At 41.5% G+C, this 18,565-nt stretch overlaps 1 long non-coding RNA gene across 2 annotated transcripts in view; it reads right to left on the bottom strand.

Moving 5' to 3' along the window:
- The window catches only part of LOC144290559 (uncharacterized), a 69,108-nt gene extending 51,377 nt beyond the window's left edge, over window positions 1–17,731 (bottom strand). For both annotated transcript variants that reach the window (XR_013358150.1, XR_013358151.1), the window contains exons 1-2: window positions 17,593–17,731; window positions 4,101–4,248 (exon numbers count right to left, since the gene is read on the bottom strand). This is a non-coding gene — a long non-coding RNA (uncharacterized LOC144290559). The remainder of the gene's footprint in view (window positions 1–4,100; window positions 4,249–17,592) is intronic.
- Between the last annotated feature and the right edge of the window lie 834 nt (window positions 17,732–18,565).

Raw genomic sequence — 18,565 nt, 5'->3', positions numbered from 1 at the left:
ACAGGGCTTGATCTCACGACCCTGAGAACATGACCTGAGCCAAAAGCAAGGGTCAGATGTTTAACAAACTGAGCCACCCAGGTACCCCATCTTGTATATCTTCAATATATAAAATTTTTATTAAAAATTTTTTTGCATATCAGATAGAGGGCTAGCATCCAAAATCTATAAATAACTTGTCAAACTCAACACCCAAAAACAAATAATGCAGTCATGAAATGAGCAGAAGACATGAACAGACATTTCTTTTTTTTTTTTTAAAGATTTATTTATTTATGATAGACATAGAGAGAGAGAGAGAGAGAGAGGCAGAGACACAGGAGGAGGGAGAAGCAGGCTCCATGCCGGGAGCCCGACACGGGACTCGATCCCGGGACTCCAGGATCACGCCCTGGGCCAAAGGCAGGCACTAAACTGCTGAGCCACCCAGGGATCCCTGAACAGACATTTCTCCAAAGAAGACATACACATGGTGAATAAGCATGAAGGAATACTCCACATCACTTGCCATCAAAGAAATACAAATCAAAACCACAATGAATACCACTTTACACTGGAGAGAATGGCTAAAATTAACAAGACAGGAAACAACAAATGTTGGCGAGAATGTGGAGAAAGGGGAACCCTCTTGCACTGTTGATGGGAATGCAAGCTGGTGGAGCCACTTTGGAAAACAGTGTGGAGGTTCCTTAAGAAGTTAAAAATAGAGCTACCCTACAACCCAGCAATTGAACTACTGGATATCTACCCCAAAGATACAGGTGTAGTGAAACGACCAGACACCTGCACCTGAATGTTCATAGAAGAAATGTACACAATAGCCAAACTGTGGAAAGTCATGATGTCCATCAAAAGATGAATGGATAAAGAAGATGTGGTCTATGTATACAACGGAATATTACTCAGCCATCAGAAAGGATGAATACCAACCATTTACATTGACATGAATGGAACTGGAGGGTATTATGCTGAGTGAAATAAGTCAGTTGGAGAAAGACAATCATCATATGGTTTCTTTCACTCATATGTGGAATATAAGAAATAGTGGAAGGTACCATAAGGGAAGGGGGGAAACTGAGTGGGGAAAAACTAGAGAGGAAGATAAACCATGAGAGACTCCTAACTCCAGGAAACGAAGGGTTGTAGAAAGGGAGGTGGGTGCGGGGATGGGGTAGCTGGGTGATGGGCATTAAGGGGGGCACATGATGAGATGTTATACTATAGGCTGGCAAATTGAATTTTAATAAAAAATTTTTAAAAATCCAAGAACCCGGGCATCCCTGGGTGGCTCAGTGGTTTAGAACCTGCCTTCGGCCCAGGGCTTGACCCTGGAGTCCCAGGATGGAGTCCCACGTCAGGCTCCATGCATGGAGCCTGCTTCTCCCTCTGCCTGTGTCTCTGCCTCTCTCTCTCTCTCTCTCTCTCTCTCTGTGTGTGTGTGTGTGTGTCTCAAGAATAAGTAAATAAAGTCTTTAAAAAAAAAAAACCGAAAACCCTTGCTTTGCTATATGAAACTGTTCTAGCTCCTGTAGGCCAATTAAGGGCTTGTGAATTCACTCTTCTAAGTCATGTAACAGGCTGGAGTGATAAGCTTGACATAAGCTAAGCTGAATAAAGTAGAATTTGTTAAGTGAAAAAAAATTTAACCAAATCAACAAGTTCAAAACTAAACTTGTGATCTTGGTCTGAAATCTGTTCCAGCTTCTCTCCTGTAGTTCTCATTTCAGACCCAGCCTGGTAGACCCAGGCTACCAGGCCCAGCCTAGAAAACTGGTATTTGTCAGTCTCATCACATTTCCCCTGGCCCCCCATAGCCAATCAGCTATTCAGTGGGTGATCATTCTTCCCCTGCAGCCTTTTCCCCCATCCCTCCCCACTGCAGCTGCTCTGGTTCAGCCCAAGATAGCTGCCACCAAGATCATGGCCACAGAATCTGCACTGGTTTGCATCCCTCTAATCCAGCCTCCCCTTCCCCAGAAGAGAAATGTTTAGACACAAGGCTGACCATTTCTGTCTCTTATTAAAATCCTCCATGCAAAGTTCATGATAAATTCCATAGTAGGCCTAGCTGACAAACAGCTCTGTGATTTGGTCCCTACTGCCTTTTCCCAATGTTATCTCCTCCCCAATCTATTCATACCCTTCCTTCTGGCTCCACTGACCTAATGCAGTGTACCTACCTGACTCTGACAGCCTTTGGGGCAAAGTGTATGCCTTGGATATCTATATATTCATGATACTTCTCTCAGCACTTGATACCTTGTCAGTTTGCCATACATTGTAGAATGGATGAATGAATAAGTGAGTAAATGAATACATGAATAATATACTGAGGATGCAAGGGCAAAGTAGCCAATTCAATCCGGGGAGGTCTGAGAAACCTTTGCCAAGTACATGATGTTTGAATAAGTCTGGAAGAATAGGTGGAAACATCCCTTCGGGCAACAAGAACAGCACATGGGAAGGTTTGGAGGCCTAAGGAAGCATTACATGTTCTAGAAGTTTCTGTAGTTTAATATACATGCAGGAATGGCAAAAGCAATGCAGGAAAAGTGTTCAGAAGGCAGACACTGTGAGCCCTTTCATGGCAGGTAGGGATTGTAGTCTCAGATGCTAGTAGGGCTTGTGCAAGCAGCAAAAACATGTGTAGGCTACATGTGTTGTAGCCAACTTAGACTTCCTGCCCAATAAAAAGATTTCCAAAGTTCAGATTACAACTGAATAGTAGGACCTATTGAAATAAAATATACCTAACATGTCAGATTCTATCTACATGCCACCAGTTCAGGTGATGAAAAGTGTTGGAGGAATTTTGAACCATGGAATCATATGACCCATTGGCATTTAAGGAAGACCACCCTGGCAGGGGTTTCTAAGAAAGAGGCAGAATAGGGTGGGGTTAAAGGTAGAAAGAAACAAATGAAGAAGGAGGGTATTGAGACATCCAGGGAAGAGATGATGAGGTTGGAACCAGGGCAGTGGTGATGGGTGTGGAGAGAAGGGACAGATTCCAGAGCTACACAGAATTTAGGATCAATGAAAGTAGAAGAGAAAATGAAGTCACCAAGCGAAGACATCAATCATGACCTGATTTGTGGTGCACAAATAGTCATGGTCTGTGCCCATGTGCCCAAAGCCTGAGAAATTTAGCTATTTCTACAGATCAACCTGAACAAAATATGTTACCCCTAAAGGCTCAATCTTACATTTAAAAAAAGTCCAAAAAAAAAATCCTATCTTTTGGTGAATTAAACCACATTATAATGTAGCTAACTCTCTTCTGCAGCTTTCCTAAACTAATCACCATCTTGCCTGGTAAGACATCTCTATTAAGCTATTTCTCAACCTAGAGATACAGGAGTCAGGCCATAAGCATGGCTGCATAATGGATAAGTGTGCTGAAAGACAGGGTTCCATCATCCGGGTCACCTCATTAGCAGCCATCACAGCCAACAAGACTGTGTTCCTCACCTCTTGTTTATTAATGGGTTAATTTAAGCCCATCAGCCTGCATACATCACTGTTTAGTAACTTTCGGTAAAATATACTTAACTGATTTTTATCATTCCACAAAAGTTTTGCCAATAGCAATAAAAAACCTTTTGCTGACATGGCCTTCATATTTCTTAACATCAGCGAGCACTGGCAGACCCATGAGGCTGGGGTTCCAGGCCCAGGGCTAATCTGGGCAGGACAGGTGCCAGGCTCATCTCCAGGATGACACACCCAACCTATCACAGAAGGCCCCAAATGGAGCCTATACTCATCTGCTGTCCAGGCGAATTTACTGTTCTGAGATGCAGGCTTACTACCAAACATGCTCTATTATCTACTCTTAGAATTAAAAACCAAAGGAGAGGCATCTGGGAGGCTCAGTTAGTCAAGGATCCAACTCTTGGTTTTGGCTCAGGTCATAATCTCAGTGTCGAGATTGAGCCCTACATGGCTCCACACTCCTTGCAGAGTCTACTTGTCCCTCTCCATCTCTCTTTCCCCCCTCTCAAATAAATGAATAAGTAAAATCTTTTTTTAAAAGAATTAAAAACAAAAAGACCATAGCATGAAATACTGGTATCCATCCATATGCCATGAGTACTCACCATCTACCAAATATCCAGGGATTCTTCTGTGAACGCCTCTGGTCTTCTGCCTTGGATTTTCCCTGTTCACAGGATTTTGCCATATGATTGCTCTCAATCTTCTTATCACTAACAGAGACTGCTTTGGTAGGAAGAAATGTGTCCAGTTCTAGGGAAGAATGAAAATGCCAGGGAATTAACATCTGTCCCTGTGAGCAGCATTCAATAATGACGGATGGGAATTGGAGGATAAATACCCCAACTCTCACCCCTCGGGTGGGACAATTCTGAGGCATGTTATACAGTTTACCAGAGGACTACACTTGCCTACAGTCATGGATGAACCCCTGCAGCCTACAGTGGTAATTTGCTTATTAAGCCATCATGTACTGGCTTCCTTCCTTTCCCTGCCTTACTAACTGTTAGCAGAAGACTTAGAGACCCTGCCCCAGGATCCTGTGCTTCCTTAGATTGCTTCCTAAACCAACAACTTACATTCAAATCCTTACCACCAGCTTTTCTTGTAGGGGAACCCAACTAGGGCTAAGAAGAATTTCTCATTGACTTTAGATCATTCCCAGCCCTAAAATTTTTCTTCCTAAATAGCTGGCAAATATGTGCCCTTCTCTACTAAGACTGAGTTCAAAGTCTCATCCTTTCCCCATATGACACAGTTGTAGCTCTTTAACTCATTGTCTTCTCCTTTTCTATATCCCCTTCCTATTCATCTCCTCCACTGTGGCAGCATCATCTCTGTAAACTTCAAGTCTTGTTATTTCACTGGTTTAACCTTCTAAATTTTCCCACTAACTATAGGAAGGCTTTCAGACTCCATAGCCTCACCTACAAGCCCCTCCTTGATTTGGCCATATTCCCCATATTTGGCCCATCATATTCCCAGACCCAGAGTTTGGGAGTCAGAGTGCTTTGTTTTTCCTATATTGGTAATTTTTTGTGATCGCACTGGTCTTTATCCATTAAGAGCCAGCTGGAAAAGTGCTGTCCTCCTACACTGTTTTAGAAAGCTTTCTCTTTCTCCTCCTTGTCTTGCAGGTTTTATGGAATTTTGAACATTTGTTTGATCTTCTGGTGCTAAACCTAGGGGAGGATTGAGCTCCAAAATGTCCAGCTGAATGATGCAAGAGACTCAGAGTTCCCATGGAGAGTATCAGAAAGGACATCACAAAATAAGCATTTCTCTGCAGGGGGCAAAGTTCAGAGCAGCAGGCTGTCAAGACTCACCCTTGATAATATCTAATGAGGTCACATTAGTAGGAGAAATCTGACCTTGAGAGAGACTTGTAAAATACTTTAATGGGTAAGGGGTTTTCTTCCCCTATGATTTCTTTAAAAACATGGTAGGAAGGATTTATCCTTTGCTCCCAGAATGTGGCAGACTTCATAATGTCAACAAAAATACTCTAAGACTTTGTAATCAGTCAATTCTTCCTTCTTTTTGTTACCTCAGGATCCAAAGAACCCCGGTTTCTGAGCAAAGCATCCTGCCAGATTTTACAGGCACATGTGCACCTTCCCACAGACACACATATTACTTTTCATTGAATCATCTCAGTAATTCACTGATGTACTTACCTCAGTTTTGTCTATCAAATAGGGGGAAATAAGAAAAATAAAATTACCAACCTTATTAGAGTATTTGGAAGATAAAATGAATACATGCAAAACACTTATAACCCAACCAGGCACATAAGGGCTATAGCTTGCCTTTTTTAATCATTAATATTACCATCATTGCCAATATCCCAGTTACAAGGAAACTGATAGATAGAGAATTAAATAATTCTCCCAAGAGCACAAAGTGGTAAGTATAATAAACAAGAAACAGTACCCATGCTCATACCTGTCTGCTGCATTGCCCCTTCAACTATAACTGAACTTGAAGCTCCCACCAAGTACAATGGCCTTCCAGGCCTCTGCACCTTTGTGCATGCTATTCTTTCTATCTGGCAAACTTCATTGATCCTTTAAGACTCAGCCTTTCTTTGTTCCTGCAGAACTATGGTATTGGATTGATAACTAGATCATGAACTCATTCAGAGCCTTTCTCATGTCTTATTTATTATTTTATTCCCAGCACATGGAAGAGTACCTGACATATGGTTAATCTCTAAATACACATTGAATAAGTGTGTATACAAATAGATAAATATATGGAGATGTTGGCTTCATCTAAGAAAATGAGACAATTTTTTTTTCCATTTAAAAATCTTGGTTGATACAAGAGCCTCAGTATTAAATTACTCCCACTCCCACAATTTACCTCATGACTGAGCTACAGAGTGTTCAGAGGCAGGAATAGGGGAGATTGGTGAGAAATGGAGAAAGGAGTTTAGAGCCAGTCTTTCTAGAAGGCTCTATAATACATGTTTTCTACAGAAGAGCAGTTATATTTCATTCATGCATCTAATCATTCATTCATTCATGTGTTTATTCAATAATTATTTATTTCTCATTTATTCAAAAATATTCAATATACATTTATATATTTAAGTCCTCTTTGAATATCTCTGCCCTTTCTAGTTGTAGAAAAGTCTTAGTGAAATAATGAAAGGGATGGACATGGGAGTTGTTCAAGACATGGGGTCAAGTTCAGCCCTTGGGTAGGTTATTGAACCTCTCTAAACCTGAGTTTCTCAAGAGCAGCCCCCACCTACTTGGGGGTCAATGATGCACCAGAGATGGTGTCAGCATCTTTACACACCATCTTATTAATCTTTAAAAGCCTTCAAGTCTCCTTGCCTCTCAGAGGATGTATGAGGATTCTAGATAATGAACTGAGGACACTTAGAACCAAACCTGGCAGGTAGTAAGGATCATGTTTCATTCTCCTTAACAGCTCTATGAGACTGATTTTATCACTTTTATAAGAAAGGAACCTGAAGCTCAGAAAAAGTGAGGAACTTGCCTAAATCACACAGCTAGTAAGTGACAATGCTAGAAGTCGAACCCAGGCCTGTGTCACTCCAAGCACATGTTCTCCACTGTACCGTGTCATATCCCAGACAACTCCATCAGCACAGGACTCCATTCCATATAGGGCATTTATTAGCTGTTGACTAGAACATGGAGGTCCTTCAAGAAATTATAGTCACCATTGGTTATTGCTATTGTTTTTATATTAATAATAACTATTATTACAATTTTATGATCAGCCACAGTGAGTAATGCAAAGTATTCAAGCTTCCACTTGTACCAGAACCTAATTAAAACTCATTTTCTACCCATGAAGACTAAGATAAGAGAGAAGATGATCTCAACCAAAATAGTGGCCTGAGGGCTAAGCCTTGATGGAACATCTCTTCTCATGCAAAAATATACAAGATTATTTCTTATGAGCAAAAAGCAAGCCATAATCCTGCAATCATAGGACCATATGTGTGAGTGAACACTCTTGTAGATCTTAGCTTTCATTAAGAATCTACAGATCACACAATGTTATAGGCACCTGGAGACTCCAGTTGCCAGACCTTCCTTGACTACAGACGAGCCACAGGCTTGCTGGAGGAAGATGATTTATCTGACAGCATCTGGAGGCAACCCTACATTGCCTTAAGGTTGGGATAGCACTAGCATAAGCCAACCGTGTCTTGTTAAGACTTTTCTAGGGAACATTCATATCTGTGAGAATATGAAATCCAAGCCAACCTCACTGTCTTGTTTCCTTTCTTCTCTGCTCCTAGTGGAGAGAATCTGCAGGCCCATGATTGACACTCTGTGAATGTTAGTACAAAGTAAATGAATGACTGGAACCATTACTGAGTGCCCCAATATACTGAAGCACCACTAGTGACATGAAAGACAGATCTGGGGCAGCCCGGGGGGCTCAGCAGTTTAGTGCTGCCTTCAGCCCAGGGCCTGATCCTGGAGACCAGGGATCAAGTCCCGCATCAGGCTCCCTGCATGGAGCCTGCTTCTCCCTCTGCCTGTGTCTCTGCCTCTCTCTCTCTCTCTCTCTCTGTCTCAAAAGAAAGAAAGAAAGAAAGAAAGAAAGAAAGAAAGAAAGAAAGAAAGAAAGAAAGAAAGAAAGAAAGAAAGAAAAAAGAAAGAAAGAAAGAAAGAAAGAAGAAAGAAAGAAAGAAAGAAAAGAAAGAAAGAGAAAGAAAGAAAGAAAGAAAGAAAGAAAGAAAGAAAGAAAGAAAGAAAAGAAAAAAGAAAAATAGATAGATCTGGTCCTGTTCTCTTGGAGTACCTGAGGTGAGGAAGGAATGCTGAGAAGAAAGTAGGCAATTCTACTGCTATCCTGTCAGTATTATGAGAAGTAATCCTAGGGTGGCATCTGTGAAAGAACAAAGAAGGGAGTCCACAGGCCCAGAAGATCAAGGAAGCTTCCAGGAAAAGATGAGGCTCCCACTTGGGAGAGTACATATGAGGTAGGCCAAGAAGCAGAAGACATTCCAGGTAGTAGCAAAGGAACAGAATGGATCACAGAGAACACAGAAAAATGTGAGTGGCCCTAAAGGGCTGAAGCATAGTGTGGGAGAGGGAAAGGCCAGGAGTGAGGCTGAAAATGTAGAAGGCACATCACCAGTCCTACAGTGGAAGTCCTTTTTTACCTAAAGCAACACTTTCCAGTATGTTCCCTGGAAGAGTAGGATTTTTGAGATTCTTGGCAAGGAAAGGGCTCTGTGGTCAAATAGATGTGGGGAAACACCTGTCTAACAGTCTCCCCACAATGCATATTATACACAGAGGCTTGAGGAGACCTGTGCTCAAGAACCCAGCATAATGCTGTTTCTATCAGCTTACCTCAGCCTCCCAGGAAGAAGGCATCTGACCACGGGAACCTTATAGTTTCCCCGTAACCCTTAGAGAGGAGCCCAGAATACACATTGAAAAATGCTCCCCAAAGGTATTCAAGAGTGACTGCAATGCTTTAATGGAAGGAGTGAGATGATTATTCGTATTTTAGGAATGATCATTGACCATCTTAAAGAATGAATTGGAGGCACTTCCCTGTCAGACAATGGCAGAGTATACCATCTGGGTAACCCCTCTCTGAGGATAAACAGGAAAAACTGGGCAAAATAAAATAAAATAAAATAAAAACAACAGCAACAAAATTCCTTCTTGAGGACATCAGAGAACTATCAAGGAAGTAAAGAATTCAGGGCCAAGAGAAAAACTCAGAGAGATGGGGTCAGCATTTAGGAGCATCTTCCCCTGGGGCAGGGGCAGGGAACATGGACAAGGAGATATACACTGATTTCAGATGAGGTTATGAAGCCCAAAACTGGCTATTCATGTGAGAAAAAAAAACAAAAAAAATCTTGGCCCTTACAGCAGAGCATATACAAAAACCTCCAGTAAATTATAGATTTAAATGTGAAAAGCAACACAGTGATTAATCTTAATGACTTCAAGGTAGAGGAATGTTTCTTTAAAAGTGAAAAAAGAAAAAAATTAAAAAAAAAAAAAAAAAAAATAAAAGTGAAAAAAGGCACTGGCCATTAAGGAGAGTTTGGGTTAACATTTGCATTAAAATTAAGAACTTTTTTCTTCTCTAAGATTATTTATTTATTTATTTATTTATTTATTTATTTATTTATGAGACAGAGAACGAGAGGAAGGGCAGACAGGGAAAGAGACAAGCAGACTCTGAGCTGAGCAGGGAGCCCAACTCAGGGCTCTATCCCAGAATGCCCTCATGACCTGAGCCAAAATCAAGAGTGGGACACTTAACTGACTGAACCAGGCAGGTGCCCCCAAATCAAGAACATTTTATTCAAGAGACACCCTAAAGAGAGTGAAAAAGGAAGACAGTGGAAAGATATCTGCAACCTAAATAGCTGATGGTGGGCTTGTATTGAGACTATGGAAAGAATTTATGCAGGGCACCTGGGTGGCTCAGTGGTTGAGCATCTGCCTTTGACTCAGGTCATGATCCCAGGGTCCTGGGATCAAGTCCTGCATCAGACTCCCCACAGAGAGCCTCTTTCTCCTGCTACCTATGTCTCTGCCTCTATCTCTGTGTCTCTCATGAATAAATAAATAAAATCTAAAAAACAAAATTTATGCAAATAAATCTCCCCAAAAAGATAGTAGAACCAAAAGGGGAAAAAAAAAAAACTATAACAGGAACTTCAAAGGAATGGGCTTCCAAATGGACAACAAATGAATGAGCTCAATCTCATTAATAATCAGAACTGTCAATTAAAATGACAATAAAAGAACACAAAACTAAAATGACTAAAATTGAAAAGGCTGACAATACCAAGTGCTGCAAGATATGAAGTCATGGGAGCTCTCCTATGCTATGGGCAGGATTTTAAATGCTACGGGAATAAGAGATTTAGAAAACTGGGGGCATCTGGGTGGCTCAATAGGTTAAGCATCTGCCTTTGGCTCAGGTTGTGATCTCAGGGTCCTGGGATCAAATCCCACATTGGGCTCCCTTCTCCCTCTCCCTCTGCCCAACCCCTTCCTGTGCAATATGCTTGCTCTCTTTCTCTCTCTCTCAAATAAATAAAATATTTTTTTAAAAAAGAAGTTTAGAAAACTGGAAATAGCTACTAAGGCTGAAGATATGCACACCTCCAAAAAATCATCAACTCCTCTCTGAGAAATAGATTCTACATAAAAATGCACACATGTGTACCAGAAGACCTGCACAAAACTGTTTATACCTGCAGTATTCATAATGGCCATAAGCCAGAAACAACCTACACAAACACCCATGGAAAAGTGGATACATAAAATTGTGGTATTTTTGTGCGATGGAATGCTAAATCACTATGCATGTGAAACATGGATAAACCTCATGGCCGTGACCTCGAGCAGAAGAAGCCAAAAACAAAATACATACCATATAATTCCATTTATAGGATGTGAAACAGAAAGGCAAAACCCAACCCTAGTGTCAAAATTCAGAATAGTGAGAACGAAGGGAGAACATCATGACGGGGAGGGCATATGCAGAAAGGGGCTTCCAGAGTGCTGGCACATTCTATTTGTACAACCGAGTGGTGGTAACTGTCGGAGTCAGGCATGATGCTTTGAGCCCTTTCTGTACAAGTTAAATGTTGAAATAAAATAATTTTTTAAGATTTATTTATTCATGAGAGACACAGAGAGAAAGGCAGAGACATAGGCAGAGGGAGAAGCAGGCTCCCTATGGGGAGCCTGATGCGGGACTTGATATCAGGATCCTGGGATCACGCCTTGAGCCTAAAGCAGACGCTCAACCACTGAGCCACCCAGGTATCCCAAATAAAAGATATTTTAAAAATTAGAGGAAAAGGAAGACCAAAATCAGAAAGAAACTGCCATCATCTAGACAAAAAAGTGATAAAACAGAGACTGTGAGAAAGTGGAGGAGTGGCTTGACAATAGGAACTTCTGACTCTGGGAGTTAAGTTTGGAAAGAACTGGTTTAATTTCATAAGATTTAACCCATCAAGTATCTTTAAGCCCATGAGCTCCTAATGACTTGAAGAGAAAAATAAATCACCTTCAGAGGCTGAAAGGAAACCAATCCATTATCTTGAAAACTATTAAATAAAGGGAAAGAGTCAAATATTTATTCTGCTTTTCTGCATGATCTGGACAACTGAGTAACCAAATGGTAAATGAGAAGAAGCATCTCTTTATAAAAGAATACAATGAATAAATGGCAAAAAAAAAATCATAAAATTAGAATACCACTATTTTGCAGTCCTCTGTTAAGTAATGGACTTAAGCTCTGCAGGGCATTAGTTCATCATATTATAAAAAAGAGACAACTAGGGGCACCTGGATGGCTCAGTCAGTTGACAGCCAACTCTTGGTTTCAGCTCAAGTCATGATCTTGAGAGCATGGGATCAAGCCCTGTGCCAGGCTCTGTGTTCAGCACAGAGTCTGCTTCAGATTCTCTCTCTCCTTCTCCCTCCAGCTCACAATAAATAAATAAATAAATAAATAAATAAATAAATAAATAAATAAATAAATAACTTTTTAAAAAGAGAGAGAAGACAACCAGAAGTCATGGGCCTCCTGTGAAAGCATATGGCACCACCCATTCGTCTGGCCAACAGGGTCTAACCTGAGTCTGAGAAAGCTCCTGGACCCTGGAAATTCAGATGAGATGGGAACATGTTGAATTGCACCATGCATGTGCTATCACTAAAATCCTGACTGTGGGAAACCATAGGGCAAGTAAGCCTGGTTCTTAATCCCATGGAATGCAAGGGAGAAAAAAGGGTAGATTAAATGAGCCTTAAAATATAATACTGTAACTTATTAGAATGGTTGTACTATTAGAATGGCAAACTGTATTAGGATGGTTGGGATGCACATCTGGGTAATAAAATAGAAGGAAACACAAGGAAATAATTTTTAGATGAAAAAGGACAGTGGGGAGAGAAGGGTCTGTGATAGAAATGGGACAAATGGAGGGGAGAGGGTTTTCTAGGTAGCAAAGATCTAGGTCTTCCCTGGGGTAGTAGTTATAGGATGTTCACCTTAATAGTAACACATTAAACCATATATTTGTGTCAGTGTTTTCTTTGCAGTAAAATATTTTTTGTATTCTAGAATTAACTTGTCATATAGTATAGTCATCTACTTAAAGAAAAACTTAAATTCAGGGTGCCTGGGTGGCTAAGTCAGTTAAGCTCCTGCCTTCAGCTCAGGTCATGATCCTGGGGTGCTGGGACCAAGCCCCATGTCAGCTCCCTGCTCAGCGGGGAGTCTCCTTCTCCCTCTCCTCTGCCACTCCACCCCACTTGTTCTCTCTCTCTCTCAAATAAAGAAAATCTTTAAAAAAAAGAAAAAGAAAGAAAGAAAAACTTAAACTCTTCTGAATTCCAGAAGCAATAAATATTAAACACACAGTATTTGCACAGTGCTTTGTAATCTTAAAAAAACTGTCATCTGCATTACCTCATGTAAGGGTTATACTAATCCTTGGTGAAAGGATTATTATACCCATTCCGCAGATGAGGAATGTACTCTTCATGTTTTGCCTGTGTTTCTTTAACTTGTGTTTTCCCAACTCCACATCCCACACTTTTTCTTAGAACAATTAGCTCATCATATCATAAAAAAGAGACAACCAGGGGCACCTGGATGGCTCAGTCAGTTGACAGCCAACTCTTGGTTTCGGCTCAAGTCAGGATCTTGCAAGCATGAATGTTTTTTGGCCATGGTTTCTGTGGCCCATTCATTTTTATCATTACCAATGGAAATTCCAATTGGGAAAAAAAAACCCACCTCAATTATAATAATAAAAAAAATTTAATGAGAAAAAATACTTAGAGAAGAAAACACATTTTAAAACTCAATAATATATTCATAGGATTACTACTCAATTGCCATTATCCATAAGCAAACATTAAAGTATATGGAACTGTGCATAACTCTAGGGCGTGAACTTAAGAAAAATGTGCAATTTTGGATCTGTTTCTAGCATGTCAGAGCATTTCTTTTTTTTCTTTTTCTTTCTCTAGTAAAAAGGATGAGGAGGGGCAGAGGGAGACGGAGAGAGAGAGAACCCCAAGCAGGTTTCAGGCCCAGCACAGAGCCTGACATGGGGCTCGATCTCACAACCCTGAGATCATGACCTGAGCCAAAATCAAGAGCTGGATGCCTAACCAACTGAGCCACCCAGGCATTTCTCATAATAGCAAAATAATCTAAATGATAGTAGAATAAGAGATATACAATGTAATATTGTTAAAAATGATAAATTACCCTTAGAAGTATATTGTGAAGAAAAGAATACCCCCTTTCTAATACATCTCACCGTCTTGTTCTTTCTGCTTTCTAGGTATGTCTTCATCTACCCACTTTCTCCACACCCCCAACTCTGGCCTACCATCGCCAGCTCTCAAGGGATTGCTGGGCAAACCCTCAGCTGCTCTCTCTGCTTCCAGCTCTGCCCTTCTCTTCTGCAGAGTAATCTTCTTAAAGAAGACTCCAATGCAGAGGAACATACAGAGAAGTGTTTTAACTACCAGGAGTCCATGGCACACAGACCTGCAACCAAGTCCTCTCTCTACCATCTAGCAGTCATATGAACTTGGGCAAATCACATACCATCCTGAAGCCTCAGTTTTGTTCACCTGTAAGATGAAAATAATCACTGTCCTGATGGAGAGGAACCAGACAATTTTTCAGGGTCACTGTTCCAATCACACAGTATTTGAGGACAAGTAAGATAACAATAGTAAGTGTCCTGCAAAGATCTCGGCAAATTGCAAACACTCAGGAGAGGTTATCTATGCATGATATATAACTTCCCTACATGGCAAGCTCCAGCTGCCCCAAGAATCAAGTTTAAACTGCTTGGCATGGCCTATGAGGCCCTTTGTGAACCAGGCCCTGCTTATCTTCCTAACCCACTTCCTGCCACTACTCCCTCTCTCTGTCTGTGCCACAGCCACACTGATTTCCATTCTCTGACTGTCCCTCTTCTATGGGCCTTCATATGAGTTCGTCACTTGCTTGAACATCACCATCACTATGCCTGCAACTTCCCATCACCCAGGCTTCAGTTTACCTGTGATCTTCTCTTACTATGTTTACCCCAGGCTGTTACACTTCCTGTCATTATGTAATGGTTGACACCATCATGGTTGATAAGTACCTGTCTTTCCTCCCAGACATGTAACTGCCTTGCTAATCATCATATTCCCAGCACCAAGCATAAGGTCTATGGCATGGTAGGTCCTCAATAATCTTTGTTGAATGAATGAATGAATGAATGAATTCGAAAAAGTATTTGTGGACAGAAATTGCCTCCCCACCTGAACCTCTACCTCCACCTAAATAATAGACACCCTCTCACAAACACCCTTTGTTCCTTAGGAGGACTTGGAGTAAAGGAAGGCTCTCTCTCCTAAGTCTTGAAGAATTTCATTATTGGCTTCTCCCAGGCTCATTCTATTGTCTATTCTTGAAGTACCTCTCTTCCATTCATTTCTTATTCCTAACTTTGGAAATCATTATAAAAGTTATTAACCTTCCTTTATATCCCACCCCCAAAGCTGTTTACAATTTCTTTTAAAAGCTCTTTCCCTTTGGGGATCTTGAGTGACACAGTTAGTTGAGCATCCAACTCTTAGTTTTGGCTCAGGTCCTGATCTCAGTGTCATGAGATCAAGCCCCACGTGGGGCTCCACACTCAGCACAGAGTCTAATTAGGACTTTCTCTCCCTCTCCTTCTGCCCCTCACCATAGCAATCTCTATCTCTTTCAAATAAATAAATAAATATTTTTATTACCAAAAAAAAAGCCCTTGCCCCTTGATACAAATATAAAAATTCAATCCCCCACTCCCAAGACTCTCAAATGTACTTAATATACTAAAGTGCTTAAATTTGCATTGGTATTATGAATAGCTTATAATTCAGAATATATTTTTCCAAACTGCTCATGTATCCCTACCTGCCCTGTTTTGATGTGTCCCTTCTTGAGAAAGCATGTACCATCTCCTCCTCCCCACTGCCACCATGGAGAACCCCTGCTCTGACCTCCCATCTTGTTGCCATTTTGAGAAACCACCCACTTAGGCCTTTTTCTAACCCTAACAAGACTGAAAGAGAATTCAGATGGCAGTGGCCAAAAAAGATTTGATGTCCACCATCAAAATGGGTTGATTTTATATCTCCTCCTGAAAGCATGGACTCCTCTCAACTGTCCTACCTTTGTCTCCACCCAAGCAAGATGGCTGCCTCTATGCTCTGGTCAAGTCATTTTCCAATTCATAAATTCTTCTACATCATCTTTGAGATGATTGCTGTAGATTCAAGGCCCCTGACAATTATGAGGGAATTTTAAGCAGAGATTTGGCCATACTTCTAAAATCAGATTAGCTTCCCGATTTGATATGGTGATGATTACTTCAAAGGCCGCTGTGGTTTCATAAAATAAAGGCTCCCTGCTGTAGGCATTTCTTATGGGTACATGCCAAGGAACTCAAGAATGCACCCCTGGGGGACAGCAGGCAGGATGGATCTCTTCTACCAGGTCAAGGAGTCAATGTCACAGCTGGAATCTGCACCTGGGGCAGGACAACTAGAACCAGCCCCAGGAGAGGGGAGGTGAAATGTCAGTGTGAGAAAGTATAGGATTTTTGCCTTGAGTACTTATCGCTCATTTTTCAAGCAAAAGAAGGGCTCTGCTTTTGTCCATCCAGCCTTTTCTTCCTGAAGTGAGTAGTGGGCCAGCCACTGACCAAACCTCCCACCTTCCTCTCTCACTTTCTGTTTCCTGGAGGTCAGGAGCAGAGCTTCTTGCCTTTGCCACAAGGGACAGCCAATTCCATGCCCATAGCTCTAAATTTTTAAATAGCCAGAGGAAAGGTACTATTTCCTCTTTGGGGAAGATTTACTGAAAAAGGGAAAGGACACAGGAGGGATCACACTTGTACAGGACCTCACTTTCCTGGGCCCTCAATACTGTTCATACCACCCTCTCTATTTGTGTTTCCCTGATCCTCTCCAGCATAGGAGTCAGGTCTTGTTGGAGCTGGTTTGCCCAAAAGCAGACCCTGAGACAAGAATTTGGGCATGTGTTGATGTGGAAGATGATTCCAGGAAGTATTGTGAGGGTATGGGGGAATAAGATAGAGAAGGGAGCAGAGTGGACTGCCATGGCAAACAACTAGGACTCAAGCTACTCTTGACCACTGCGAGCTGGTGTAGACAGGCCCCTGCATTGTCCCTTTGAGAGCTAATAAAGCCAGAGTACTTATTCACCAACCCCATCCCCTTATCTGCCAAATGTGGCTCCTGGGCACTAGGTCCCTGGCACTACACCCTGTTCTCCACTGAACCCAGAAAAAGCTGCCAGGCAAAGAGATGCAGAAAGCCACCAGAGGACTATATAGAAAGAGCCTGCAATGGCCAGGGGTACTTCAAGGGCTTGCAAGGGAAAAGACATCCAGGTGTCTGCTCCATTCCCTGTGCCTTTGTAGTGTCCCTGGCTTTGGGGAGCCTGGAGCATAGACACAGCCAGTGTGTTTAGGTTGAAATGAAACAGGGCCATTGATGCCACCACATTTAACTTCAAAGAAGAAGATACAGTCACATGAAGCAAAGATCAAGGATAGGGGCCACTCACAAGGCACCTGACTCAAGTGGAGTGTTGTGGGCTCTTTTGGATGGCAGGAGAAATTAAAAAGAACAGAGTGGCAGAAAGAGACAGAGGAAGTGGATAGAGGGGGCATAGAAAGCAAAGGAAAGGATCTGGAAGGAAAAGAGATGAAAAGGCATGTGAGATCAATGAGGGGAAGTAGCAAATGAGAAATGAGTCACCAACTCATCAGGAAATCTGCAGTCCTGCTCAGCATTTTGTTTGGCTTCTTCTAGCATGGCTGGATGTAAAAGATCTGAGGTGAGAGGGCAAATAAGCACCTTATGCTTGTCCCACCCTCCACTCCTGCTCAAGATGGCAGCGTCCTAATCACAGAGCCCATCAATTTGTCAATATGGTGCCTTACATGGCAAAAGGACTTTGTGGAAATGACTACAGTTAAGGACTATGAGTATCTGGAATTATCCTGGTGGGTCTTACCTACTCACACGAATCCTTAAAACTGGAGAGTCTTTCTCCAGACTATGGTCAGAGAGAGATGGCAGCATGAGAAGGCTTCAGCATCCCCCTTCCTGGTTCTGAAATGGGAGTTTCTGTGCAAGAACCAGAGAGAGGCCTCCAGGAGCTGGAAAAGGCAAGAAAACAGATTCACCCCTGGAGCCTCCACAAAGGAACATAGCTCTGCCGACACCTTCATTTTAGCCCAGTGAGATCTGTGTGGTGCTCCTGACCTCCAGAACTGTAAGATAATAAATTTGTGTTTTAAGCCACAAAGTTTGTGGTAATTTGTTACAGCCACAACAGGAAATGAATACACCTAGGGACATCAAAACTGGAAAATTATCAAAAATCGCTTTCTGATGCTCTGGTATTCTGCCTCTAATCGGTTTCCCATTTAGGCTGGAATTGTCTTTCCTCTCTGCAGAACAGAGAATGGCTGCTCATGGACTCATTAATATGCATAAAGGGTGGCATAATTAGTTGCCACAGGTAACCCCTCTCTGGCTGTGTGAACTGAGCTAATGTGCAAATGCATACTGCATGGTGCGCAGGGTGGTGTGAATAAAAGTCCCCATTTCATAAAAGGAAATATTTGAATAATATGGAAATGCACTGGATGCTATTAGCAGGATGTCAGGTTTGACAGTCCGTGTTATTGTGAAAATAAATGAGTTTTGACACAAATAACTTAGGTATGCATTGATTTTTTTTTTAAAGCAAATCTTGGAACAAGATGTTATGTATTGTGCTGTAGGTTTACAAAGATTTTGATAGCTATTAGGAGAAAATCATGGCGAAGGATCATTTATTAACGTGTTCATTAAGCTACTCTAAGGTGTAACAATCATTACTTTCTTCCAAAGTGTATACGGTTCGTCTTGCATATTTAATTGACTCTGGCAACCTGTATTTAAGAGAATGAGAGGAGCTGTCAGCAATGTGAGGACAAAAA

This window comes from Canis aureus, chromosome 2 (genome assembly GCF_053574225.1).
Source record: "Canis aureus isolate CA01 chromosome 2, VMU_Caureus_v.1.0, whole genome shotgun sequence".
NCBI lineage: Eukaryota > Metazoa > Chordata > Mammalia > Carnivora > Canidae > Canis > Canis aureus.
This window is presented reverse-complemented; position numbering and strand designations above follow the sequence as displayed.